Here is a 14,249-nt window from a genome sequence, read left to right on the forward strand (position 1 = left end):
AATTGATAGTAATGTTAAAGTTCAATGCAGGTCTGCAGAGTCGTGTCTGTATTGTTGGAGTTGGTGTCAGGAGTCGGAAACCTTGTACCGCCTCTGACTTTAGCTACAAAAATTATAATAATGTATGTAAATAAAACTTATTTATAATCTAAGGCTAACATTGAGTTTTGCTAAAGGTTTTTCCTAAATGCTTATAAATTATAGGTTCAAACGTGTTCTATAGTCTATACAATGACAACTTTTGAACATCTCTAAAGTCTAAATTATTACCTAATGTTGGGTAGAGCATAGCCACTAGCCATGCTACATAAATTTTGCTCAGAAACTTATGAATATATTAGCAATAGATTAATTTTGATTAATTTCATTTCTTGTTCATCCTGTTAAATATCTTATACTCGGATTCTAAATATTTTCTTTAAAACTGGCAGAATTATTTACTACTTATTACTAATAACTACCTATGGCTATAAATGAGATATATATATTTTTAGTCTCTAGACTCAAATGACCCTATAGTACTTATATAGGCTATAAAATATACTATTACACAATTGTGTGTTGGAGTCAGAGTCAATGTTGGGCATTTAACTATCGATTCCGCAGCCCTTGTTCAAAGAAACACTAACTGACTACTCTTGTTGATGTTTATAAAAAGATGAAATTTAGTTTTTTAATTTTTTTCAAAAAAACAAGTGGTGTTGGCACTTTCGCATGAGGCAATACGTTTACAAAACTGGAAGGTCATTGAAAGAAAATAAAACATCCCCTGTTTTGTTATCCATTGATTAATTATATATTTGAATTGTATCCATGAAGTTTTTGTGCAAAGAAATTGTCAAACGGTAAACTGTTTATATAGTCAAAAGATACATTGAGACAAGGAACACCAATAATATACTCAAATCTAGCCGTCAAAGGTCCACAAAAACTATAAATCTTGTATTATTTTCTAGAGTTCCTAAATCAATAAAACTTGTAGGAAGAGGTTAAACTCTTTATTGATGTATATAAAAATTTTTATCCCATTAAATACAATTTGCTTTTTCTTTTCTTGAAAAATTAACTTTTTGTGCAATCAATGATTCAGCCATTTTATTTTATCTTGGTTTATACATATGGCACGTCCTATATATGTATATAAATATTAGGGCTGGGAAGGTATGCTAAGCTCACAGTTTGGTACGAACCGTGGTATACGTTCGGTATGGTATAATAGTAACTTTTTTAAATAGAATTATTCTTTAATCATTTATTTTCTGTACAAATAAATTTCCCTAAAAAACAAAGGCTGATATAAAATATACAACGGCTATATTATTATTAATGAATTTATAATTTATTTATTTTTTTTGCAAAAAGAGGAGCTTGTCTACATTTTCTGGTGATAGACATGACTGATTAGCAGTAGTAATATCTCCAGCTGTTGAAAAATTTCTTTCGGTTGATACAAATGTACCTGTAGTAGTGAAATATGGTGAAGCTTACTGGGAAAAATTGGCATATTTAAATAAATTACCCCTCTACTATACCATTGTGTTTTTGTAAACTGGGATGCATTTTATCATTTTCTAAGTTTTGTCTCTTTTTCTAATTCTTTATGGTAATGTTTTATTTCTTTTTAATCAGATTTGTAGGTTTTATATCAATATTTAAGGCGCAATAGATATTTATAACGCAAAATATATGTTCGATTTTGTAACAACGCAGTTGCTCCTGTTTATTTAATATCCATATTATTAACCAAATAAAGAATTATAAAAAAAAATAATTAGCAAAATTTAATAATATCAAAATATTTAATTAGTGATTATATATACACGTATCGTACCGAGTGTACAAACTTACCGAGCATTATGGGTCGTACCAAGCCAAATCGCTGTACAAACCCGTACCGTACCAGTACTAATATATATTTATACATATAAACCTTCCAATAATCTTAATTGAACCAAATACAACTTTTAAAAACAGCTCTGAATTTTAAATAAATAAATATACACTTTATAATCTATAAAATCATCGACACCTGACGCTACTCGTCAAATAATAGTTGAATAAATTATATTACAAAAACTTTTACTCTCTTTAATACCTAAGCCCTGACGCCTGGGGGCGTCCTTATTTTTGGTATACACTTGCTTTTTCTGTAAATATTTGTTTTGGACAATTTTTTGGACCATATCGATGCCCTGGGACTTGGATCGGAAAAATAAGGAGACTATGCTGCATAAGAATATGAGTTGATCAACCATTTTCATTTAATTTAACCTTCTACCTTGTTTTGTGTTGGCATCAATCCTGATGCGTATGATATTTATTTGTGATTTAAGTAATTCATTAATTATTATTATTCAGGCCTTGAGATGTATTTTTTTAAGGGAGATACCTCAAAGACAAGACAAAATCCTTCTGATATATGAACAAGCAGAGGTGGAAACTTGGAATTGGGACTTTACTTTGAAAAGCATAGCTTTCATGACGTTTATTAGATCAGCTGGAAGCACCCGTGAGAGGAAGGAAATAAACAAAAATCTCACTCCTTATAAAGCAAGGAAATGTAAGATGGAATTACTACTCCGAGTCCAACAAGAAGTTTCACTTATAACTCTCATTGTAACATGCACTAGTTATTACATTATACTTTGATGTTCTGTCTTCAAGAAAATGAGTAAAAAGTAAATTTCAATGATAACAGCTTTAGTAATAAAAATTATGTTCAGATTACCAACTAGAAAAAAAAACAACTCCCGCTTTTGAGGACATATTTTATACATCTTTATTCATAAGCAAAAAATTTAAATTTTTCCTGTTTAGTGATCCATTGATTAATAATTATATATTTGCAATTGCATCCATGAAGTTTTTGAGCCATAAAATTTCAAACGGCTCAAATAAAAAAATTCCAAATCTCAACTGTCAAATATGATATGCATTCCATTTATAGAATCAAAAGATGTAATGAGAGAATCAACAACAATAATAGACCCAAATTCAGTCATCCATGATCAATCTGGTCATGTTTAAAAGTGTTTGTAAATCAATTAAACTTGTAGAAAGATGTTGAAACCCATTATTGATGCGTATATATTTTTTTATCCCGTCAAACAGGAATTTGCTCTTTTTTTTTCGTGCAAAATACTTTTTTTGTACAATCAATTATTCAACAATTTTATTTGACTTGGTCTAATAGATATGGTGCGCCCTGTATATATGTAATACCTTAATAACAATTGGAATTCAACAAAATACATCTTTCAACAAAAAAACTTTAAATATATGATAAATAGTGATATAAGTTGCACTCCTGCGTATTTATAACAAACTCAACTCTTGCTTCCCTCAAACTAAAAGGCTGTTCCAATAAAAAATCATTATGTGACAGTGAGATACAATTTTATGGAATTGAGTGCAACATCTGTTGTTCTCAGAAAAATCAAAAATCTTATTAATTGTCATGAAAAAGTCTTTCACAGTAACATTGATTCATTTAAGAGTGATACTCATAAATAATTTATGATTGAATAAAAACCGATCAAATACAAATTGGAACAAAATCTCCGTCTTTTATGAGCACACCCAATGTTCAATTCGGTTTCAACAATGATGGCTTATATTTAGGAAAGGAAGTTCACCCTTCAGATATTACATGATAATGATATCAGCTTAGGAAAAGAACATTCCCTCTTCAAGGTTTCCAACTCCAAAAACTATGGGGTAGTTTTAAAATGCAAACGAATTGCATTTCTGCACCAGATACTTCCTCCGACCCTGCACAAGATCAGACGAAACATATTATTCATACTTATATTTTGTCTTTGTCATAAAAAAACAACAACCCTATCTTGAAGAATACATTTCGTACATTCCTGTCTCAGGAAATAAACCCACTTCTGGAGTAGTCTGTGTGTAACAGACATACATACAAATGCAAATGTATAAAAAATTATTGCAAAAAGGTGAAGTATTTAGTAGATACAAAGAAATTTCCTCTATAAAACTTTATTACTTAATCAAGTATCTTTTGTTTAAAGAACCTTCTTAAAAGAACGACTAAATCTTTGATTATTATAAAAAATATAATATTTTAATTTGGCAAATAAAGTTATTTTTTAATATTAAAAAAAAAAGGGATAAATGAGAAATTCCCTTGCCAAAAAGATTTATTTCAGAAAAATAAATAAAATATCTTTATTTATTTATTATTCAAATACCTACATAGATGCTCAAAATTTATCAATAAATAAGTCTTTACAAGAAAAAATTATATTTTTTAAAACTATTTTTACAATATTTGTTGAATTCCATCACATTTATATAAAAAAATATTTGTGCTGTGTCGACAATTATCGACTCGGTTCAACTTAAGTTGAGTGAATGATATTTCAACCTTTGTACAAACACTTTGCTGAAAACCTTTTTGTCAGTAAAACTTATCAATAGTGTTCATTAATTAATAATTAAACGAATCATTTCATTCTGAGGATGCTCTAACGGTTGTCTTGAAGTGACACGCAGGTAAATTCTGTATGACACAGAAAAGATGAATGTACATTTGTATCATAGTGTGGGGAAATTAAGCTAAAAGTATATTGAAAATGTAAATCGATCACTGAAAAAAAAAGAAATGAAATTTTTGTCTCTCACTAATAAAACTACTGATTCTACATCGTCTGCTTGACTATCAATATTTGCGAGATATTCTGGTGATCATGAAATGTATGAGGAACTACTTAGTTTAGAAACTGTGCCTTCAAATCCAAACAGGAAAGAAATATGCAATATTATCGTAAATACATGGATATGAAAAAAATATTATTGGTAACAACAGATGGTGCTCTCAACGTGATTACATAATTTGTATAACTTTTTACAAAAGTAGTTGGGCATCCCATTTGTCTGTCTCATTACATTATATGTACACCAAGACTCTGTGCTACAGTTGGATTAAAAGAACTCATTGATGTGAAATCAATCGTTATTAAGGTAGTTAACTGGATATGGGCAGGATCATTGTACAAACGTGAATTCGGTTGATTGCTAAACAAAGAATAATACGCTCATAATTTATTGTTAATGTACAATAATGTATAGTGATGAAAATTTGTGAGTTTTAGGCATGTTTATAGTAAAGAAACCGAGGATCAGGATGGTAACCATGAAAATTTGAAGAATATTTTGAAGCAGATCATCTTAGCTGACACGACAGTTCAAAACATAAGCTACAAGCAGCTGTAACGAGGGCAGAGAGGGATAGTTAAATAAAAAAAGGTATAGACAAGAATTACTCCAATGTCGATCCCCAACTCTACTTTTGAGTCTAACAAGAACTTACAATTAAAATTCCACAACAAATGCTCAGGGTTACTCTTCATCTTTTCTGATCACACACATATGTTTTATCGGGATTGGAATATAATTGAATGTGGTAGAAAAGGAAGTTCACTATTCTAAAAGAAAAGAAATTACCTTCTTCAGTTTACCAACTCCAAAAAATGGGCGATCTAAAAGATACAGACGATTTACATCACGAATAATATACGTTGGCTTAGTGGACAAAGATTTCTTGAACGTGTTTTTGAATGCTTTAATGTGATGAAGCTAATTCTAAACATGGAAAATAATAACCATTTCCACCATTTTGGGTGTTTTAAGAAATTCCATTTAGCATGGTTACTCTCAAAAGATTTATAAAAACATTGTTGACTATTTTTTCTTCAAGATACAAAGTAGAAAATTACTCAAAATTGAAAAATAGCAGCATTGTCGGAGTTATTAGGGGTCGACGAATATAGAAATTTTTCTTTTTCTTCTCTTCTTCTTCCTTCTCTTCTTTTATACTCTATTGGTATATGATATACATCTGTGTCCACTATATACAGTACACATTGCAACTGCTTTTTATTTGGAAATAGATGTTATTTTTTACTCACTAGATGGCTCTGATGTGAATCAGTATTAATTTTTAAATATTTCTTCACGACCATTAGCAAGTTTTTTTGTGCAAAAAAAACTGATATTTCAATCAATTCGGTCAAATGATATGAACTCACTGAATAGTCAAATTGCATATCATAGTCATATAATAAAATGCCCTAATTTCCTTAATAGACATTCTTTTAGATGAAAGGAAGCAAGAGTTGATTTTATTATAAATACCTCCAGTAGTGCAACTTTGTTTCATCAATGGATAATTAAAAGTGATAGACAACGAGATAAAATAGCTGAAAAAAGGTTTTTTTACACTCCAACCTAAAAGTCTTCCTATCCCTGTTCGAGCTACATGACTTTAATTGATTGGGTAATTTTGAAAAAAAAACACATCTTATTTTACCCCAGTTTCCCATACCTAAGTTTCGTAAAAAATTGCACTATTTCGGTATTACTAAAAAAAAATATTCGCTCATATATACTGATAAAGCAAAAAAGTTTTCTTTTTCATTTTTTCCTTGTCTAATTTATTGACCGACTCAATCGATTCAAATCGAAACAACACTACAAAAAACATACATACATATTAGAAAAAGCAATAAATTAAAGAAAATGAAATTCATTTTCTGTTAAAACAGCAATGCTCCATCTTTTTATTTTTTAAAGAAAAAAATTATAATTAACTTTCCTTACTTTGTGGCTATGTAACTATGTGTTCAAGGCGGATTTGACCGGAGATAACCTTGAAGAGATACTTGATCTCTAAGGTGTATGTATTTAAGAGTAAATATACATATAGGCATGTACTGGTATGTTAAAACGCACCAAGCGTTGAAAATATGTACATCAGTTAATAATTAGGAAGTTATATTTTAAAAACATAAGATTTTGCAAAAATTGAGGGGAGTAACTTCAGTGGATTATTATAAACATTTGCTAATTACGGTTACTATTATTTGTGAGCCAAAACCAAAAGTCTGACAGGTGTATTTATTATATCTTTTTCTCTTTTTTTTACAGGGGTGGGAAAATTGTCTCAATTGTGGTGAGCTTAAATTAAAAAAAAAAAAAAATGTTGTAAACAAGTTGTTATCAAAAAATGAGATGAATTCTTTTAAATGAAGGATTTACAGTAAATGGAATGAGAATAATGTAATAATTAAATATTCCATGGATGATCCCTATATTAATGCTATAATTTTTAACTATTTTAATAAAAATTACTAAAATATAAGTATTATGCGGCATATTGTAGAGTTCAAATGCCAAAAAATTACATTACTCATAAAAAACCATGTCATTTTAATAGATCAAAATGAAATGAAAGTATCAATCAAAAGTTGATAATAAGAATGCTCAATTTTATAATTAAATAAGGCATTTTAAGGCCGGTAAATCGTAACTTGTACAATTTGCTTATACAACTTGTACAAACTTTGGAACTTTTACAGAGCATATATATTTACAATGTCCGGCAAAATAACTCTTGCCAGACTCTTTAGTAACGTGGTTTCATTCTAGAGATTCTATTCCTAAGTTTTCTTGGAAATACAGTTTGTCACTATCAGCGTTGGAATAGTGAGCAACATGCACTTGTAGTCAAAAATAAATATTGCCTAAAAATGGGTTGACAGAATATTTTATTAAAATCTGCTGTCGTGCAAGAATTATAAATGAGCAATGTTTGTATAAATCAGGTAATTGGAATGGGATTTTTTTTCGGAAAAAAACAATATTTTTAAGACCTTTGCAAAATCGCCAATAATTCATTACCTAATCAACTAATCATCTACAATTATCAAATAAGTTATATCGTCAATTACATTTAAAACGTTTTTATATAAAATAATTGTACCTCTAATACCTCTATTAATTACTAGCAAGTGTACCCTGCTTTGATTTTAGTTATTTGTTAAACTATATCATAATGATTTTTATCTCCTTTGTTACTCACATTCATTATATAATAAATTGTTAAAATTACACTTTTTTTAATAATTATACCCATGTTGAAATTTAAACATTTCTTTAAAAATTAAAATTACGTACCCCCCTTTAAAGAAAACTAAAAAGAAATTAAATGTAAAATTCTAAACAAACTATTAAAATCAGAAACACAAATACTTCATTATTTTCAATAATATATTTACTATTTACGTCTTGTGTTAAAACATAGTAACCTTTCTTACTATCAACTAAGCATAGAACGCATAGCTCACAATGAGTTAATTTTACACTCGTTGCTATGTTGTAATTTTAGATCAAGTGGTTATATACTCCCCCCTGTGTTGAAAATTCTATTTATAGAGAGTTTTTACATACGTCAAATATGATTCGAAAGCGCCACCGAGGTATTTTCGACAATTTCCTCATTCCTATTGATTTTAGTAGGAATTCACTTGTCAAGTATAGGAGTCAGGAGTTGTTTGACAGGAAGGTCTTGAACTTTTTGCGATGCTTATTTTAAGAAGGTGGTAGATTAAAGAACTTTTAAATCCAATTTAAAACAAACAACGAAGACGCAGAAAGGTCCAAACTTTCGATATACTGGGCCACATAATCTATTTGATTAAATTTGAAGAAGAATGGCTTCATAAAAAACAATTAAATAAATATTTACTTCAAATTTAGACCTAATAAAAACATCCCTAATGTAATTTATCTAGGCCAAACTGCTTCAAAAAAGTCCAAGCTTGTACAAGGGTGTCCGTAAGATTATAATTTTGGGAGGCTTAGTTATTTTGATTTTTTTAAGATTAAAATTTATACTCCACTGCATAATTTGATCGAAGGAGCTTTGTCAAATAGAAAGCCATAAAAAAAATTCTATGTTTTCTCATTAAAAAGTTTTTACAAAGAGGGGCCATTTTGAAATAATTCCTTTATTTGGGAAGTTTTTTTTTCAATTTTTGTATTTATTATACGCGTTTTGATGATATTGTGACAATTTTCCTAAAAATACTACTGGAAGTGAGAATGATTAATGGGCTGCAATGCGGTCACATGCCACAGTTTGTAGATCCCTGATTTAATTCGTCGATACCAAGACAAATAAATTGGCGTTATTTAATTTAAAAATACAGTATTGTATAGTCAAACCTGTACTAAGCGGTCATGCAAGGGAAACAGAAAAAGTGACCACCAAGAGCAAGTTACTTCATAAACTAAGTTTGGAACATTTTTCAAGATTTGAAAATAGAATACTATAAAGGCTATAAATTACGTCTGGGGAACTGTAATAGGATAAAATTAATTCTCAGATAGAAAAGACAGAAATATCCGGAAAACATTCATTTGTGTGCATGCAATTTACATTTTTAATTTATTAATTCTTCAAAAAAGGTTCTATAAGTATGTAGCCGGCCACTTCCTCTTTATTTTACACTCAACAGTCAGTGATGTAAATTCAATGATTTTTATTAGCTTGCCCGTTTTTTTAGAATTGGTAATCTGAAGAATGAGTTTTTTTCCACAGCAGTTATCATTATTATTTAACTCCTGAGGAGTGAACTTCCTTCCCTACTACATTCAATTATATTCAAAACCTGATTCAACATTCTTGTAGGCTCATAACAAATGGAGTGCAACCCTGAGAATTTGTTGCAAAGTTATAATTGTTAGACCTAATTGGACTCAGAGTAGAATTTGGGATTGACATTAGAGTAATTCTTGCCAATTTCCTTTTCCCCCTCCCCCTTCTCACAGCTGATTGTACCTGATCTCCTCGATTTCATTCATCAAATTGCCAGGGTTACCATGTTGATTTTTGGTTTCTTTTTTTTTTAACATGTGATTGTACGCGCGATTTTCATCACTAGCAAAAGTCTATGCAAGTTTAAAAAATGACTATTAAAAGCAAGTTCATCTATGAACCTTTGTAGTATCTACAGTGGCTTATAAAATATACCCTGTAGCTATATAAAAATTAAATTTACTAGTATGGACACTCGATATAGCGCATACCTCCACATATGACCATTTTTCGTACATCAAATCTTTTTTTTCTCCATGTTAAAGTCAACAATGTGCGATGTTGAACGTGTTGTATTTATTGAAATTTAATATCCATTGCATTCATACTTGAATATGTGTTATAGATATATATTTATTGTTACAAAGTTATTTTAGATTATGTACTTTTTTTAAGATTTTGTGCTACATTGACCTTAACCACTCAAAATTTAATGAACTATTACTGAGTTCATATATAATCTTTGTACCTAATAGATAATCGTGGTAACCAATAGACCGACAAACACACAGAAGCAAAAATATAAGCTCTCTTCAAATTCTTTCGTGGGGGTAACTAAAAATGAACGTAGTAATACTGTTAATTTTAACAATGTATGGGAGGATAGGAGCTTAGTTGTCATGACATTTTATTAGATCAGCTGCAAGCAGCCGTGACTCCTTATATAGGAAGGACATATAGGCTAGAATTACTACGATGTCGATCCTTAATTCGAGAGAGGATCTATAAGTCTACATATGTACATATGTTTCAAAAAATTACCTCTAAATGCAGGTTCACCTATGTGCCTATATTGTAGACAAATATCAAGTTTTGGAGGAGGATTGCAGGTTATATGATATGAAATTCCTATGTGAGAAAAAGGACATGGGCGTATAGTGTAGTGATTCACTTAAATCGGCTTACGATTAAACCAGGTTTGTCTTTAGTTAATTTTGTATTGGTTTGAAGGACTATAGAGGATCAAGACTGAAACACAATCGTAATTGGCACCTAGAGAACCACATTACTCATTTGCATACTTGTACACAAGCCTTGATTTATTAATTAATGAAATATATAATTAAAAGACGATTCGGTCTAAAAAACGTGCCCCCCTCTGAAGCCATATCATGAAATAAATCCTGATCATTAGCGTATACAATAATGAGCCAAACAAGTCAACAATGAGAAATCCATATGAAAATTAACTTTTTGCCAATATTTAATTTAAAACGAACCAATCCTGGGAAAATTTAAATGTCAAGAAATACTTTTTAAAGGTTTTTTTAAAATGCGAAATAAGGTATTAGTTTTTAATCTCTTTAATAAGAAATGGGATTACTTTGAAGTGTGAGTAATTTATCATTTATCTTCAAAAACATATTTGCTTCTAAAAGGTCAAGCTCATTGGCAATATTGATGTCAAAAGTAAATTTTTTTTTACTTATCTGCAAATTGGATAAATTCCATATTCAATTATAGAAGTACTTGTCACACGCGCTGATTACGAGTCAACAATAGCTTTAATTTAATCAACTTTTTTTATCAAGGAGTTTTCTAAGTAAATTAATATTACGAAAAAGTTCCATATTTGAAAAGCTTTTTCCACATTAATTGTTAAGGAAGCTATTTTGTAGTAAATGCCATTTTCTTGTGATATAAATTTTACATTGAGCTTGGATTTTTCACATTTCATTATGTTTCCTGTCATAATTATAGTTTCAAATCCTATAAGCTTTTGCTACTATACTAGGGCAATGCATCAGCTGACGAGACGTGCTGGATGTTAAACGTTCCCTGTACCGAGAAGCCTATTAAAATCTCAACACTTTAAATTTTCAGGGCCTCGATGTTAGGATGACGAACACTGCAGGTCTTCCTATCAACATGCCCCCAAAAGGTGTAGGCAAGTTGGTTTACACCAGGGCCGTAGGGGTCCAAATGGGTCAAAAAAGAATTCAAAAAACTAAACAAGGTAGTTCCATTTTAACATCAAAATACAAAGCAAAACTTCACCATTTTACTTAATATTACTCAAAGAGGGTGTTTATTCTTGTAAAACATTGTTGTTTAGAGCCCCAAATAGTAAAATCAACAATGCTGACGTCATGCTAGAAAATATATCTAGTAAGATATAGATAGGAAAAACAATATTCTATATTTTTATCTCTATGCCATTTCCCAGTTTTAAAATAACTTTCTCAGAAGTACCTAAGTAAATATTATTATGTAGATAATAATGTCTACAATTTATGCTTCATCTTCCTTCGTTCTTATATTTTAAGTTGCAAAGCATAGCTATATCCAATCATGCATCATTTATATGTGAAGAAGATTGCCTGTGCATACCTATATATGTACAATAACAAGGCATTGAGAGAGAGATAAAGAATGAATGCTTTATTGCCTCTAAAACTACCTGTATGCCCTAATGAAAATTGAGATCATTTTTCATACATACATACAATACATATTTATGTAACTATTTTGAATATATTAAAGAATCACTTAAATGCTACATATGAGGACTTATCTCTCCGGATCACGGGATTTTTATGAGTTTTACACCCATAGGAAATCCTGCATTTCATTAATTCATAATATATAGAGTGGATACACAAAACTTTAATTAGCATATAACTACGATTTTATACCCGTTATTTTTAATTACGAGTATTTATTACAGAATTATCTGACAGCTGATACAAGAATAAACAAGTTTTATCTTTGTCACCTGTCTCTAAGTGTAAAAATGTTGGAGTAACAAGCTGCGATCTCCTCCGCGCCGTTGTATGTATCGAGAAGGCTGTAATAACTGTTGGCATCTCCACTCAGACTGCCTAGAACATCAAGAAGTCAATTTATGCCTCGTACAACTAAGAATGTAACTCCATGTGGTCCTCCTTTAGCCCAGATCTCAACTTCCTGGACTTTGTAATTTGGGATGTCTTGGAAAAAAATGTCTCTCACACCTTAAATCCAAATTTGAAGTCGCTCCCAGGGGCCATCATTACACAATGTAATACACAATGGACACGAGCTTCATCTTCAAGATCTGGCAATCTGTTCACGGGCGAGTCTAGTCTGTTATTGCCTGTGAAGAAGAACTTAATTAATAAAAAGTATAGCTGAATATAATATCTAAATATTTTGATTTTGCGTTGTCTTTTCTTGATTCCATAAAAATTACGTTTTTCGTAGTTTAGTCATACAACTGCAAGTTTCGGGTCCTTTATTCTATAGGCATTAATCTATAAGCTTCCATAAAAAATAATAGTGTTGTCATAAGCATATATACAAACAAAACAATGGTTAGGTTAAAACGACTTAATATCTGCACATTATGTAAAATGTGGATATAAATAACGTCAATAAAAACCATTAAAATCATAAAATTCATGCCATTTGATTGACATCTCCACGATTGGTAATATATCTTATGCGTTTTTTTTTAATATTTGGTTGACTTTCTCTTCTTCATAACAATATGTGCTCCGAAATTATTTGCCAAATTATCCGCTACCTTTTCGTATATTTCTTATAGTGCTCTGCAGCTCCAAAATATATTGTCTGTTGTCTCCTTCATGCCCATGCAGAAAATACTCACGCAAAATTACAAAATTAATCAATAATACCTTGATTGCAGAGCTGTATTTGAGTAAGATATTTGAGAGATTACGTCATCAATGACCCAATATTTTTAATGACATAATGGACCAGGAAATACTACTTCCAATATCAGTTTTGTATAATATTATTTTAAATGACAATGAAAACAAGAAAAACGAGTCCATAAAGAATAGCATACAATAAATAATAAGGGTTCTCTCTGGGGATCCCTGGATTTCTTGAGTTTTAAACCTATGGGAAATCCCTGCATTTCATTATTCCATAATATAAGTTTCTTATAATTATGCAGGGTATAATAAACAAAATCCAGTACTATAAACAAAATCCAGTACTTTTGATTCATCTACTTTAAGTTAATACAAAATGGTAATTTTTGAAGATTGAATTAAAAAAACAACAACTGAGTAGTAGATAGAATCATTTAAATTATATTTCACTCAATTTAGACTCCCTTGGACTTAAAAACGGTATCTATTCCGGTCTTGAACCGCGTGCAGGCCATGGAAAATGGATCCCAATCCAAATTCTTGCATTTCAGGACGATGAAGTTTATCAGGACTTCTTGGTGGTATGAGGAGACAAAACACAAAATGACACATCAGATTCAAGTCGGGGAAGCTAGCAAAGAAACTATCCTTAAACACACAGTCATAAGAGGACTCTTGGAGTCACTCCTGAGACCTAAGTCTCCACAAGTGTCCTTCCCAACTTCAAAACCCTTCTTCGATCAACCTCTGCCATCTTTGAGAGATCGTATTACTAATATTCATATCGTTTTTCATCGAAAAACATAACAACAACCACCTACGTTCTGCCTCTGAAAATTTAATTGGCTTGAAGTCTTGTATGTCAACTCCATGACGGTATTTTGGCTACTAAGTGAAATGTTTATATGTATATCTCACTACAAAAAATGCATCATTCTTCCTCTATTTGTACCTCATATATGTCGAAA

This window comes from Lepeophtheirus salmonis, chromosome 3 (assembly GCF_016086655.4).
Source record: "Lepeophtheirus salmonis chromosome 3, UVic_Lsal_1.4, whole genome shotgun sequence".
Lineage (NCBI taxonomy): Eukaryota > Metazoa > Arthropoda > Copepoda > Siphonostomatoida > Caligidae > Lepeophtheirus > Lepeophtheirus salmonis.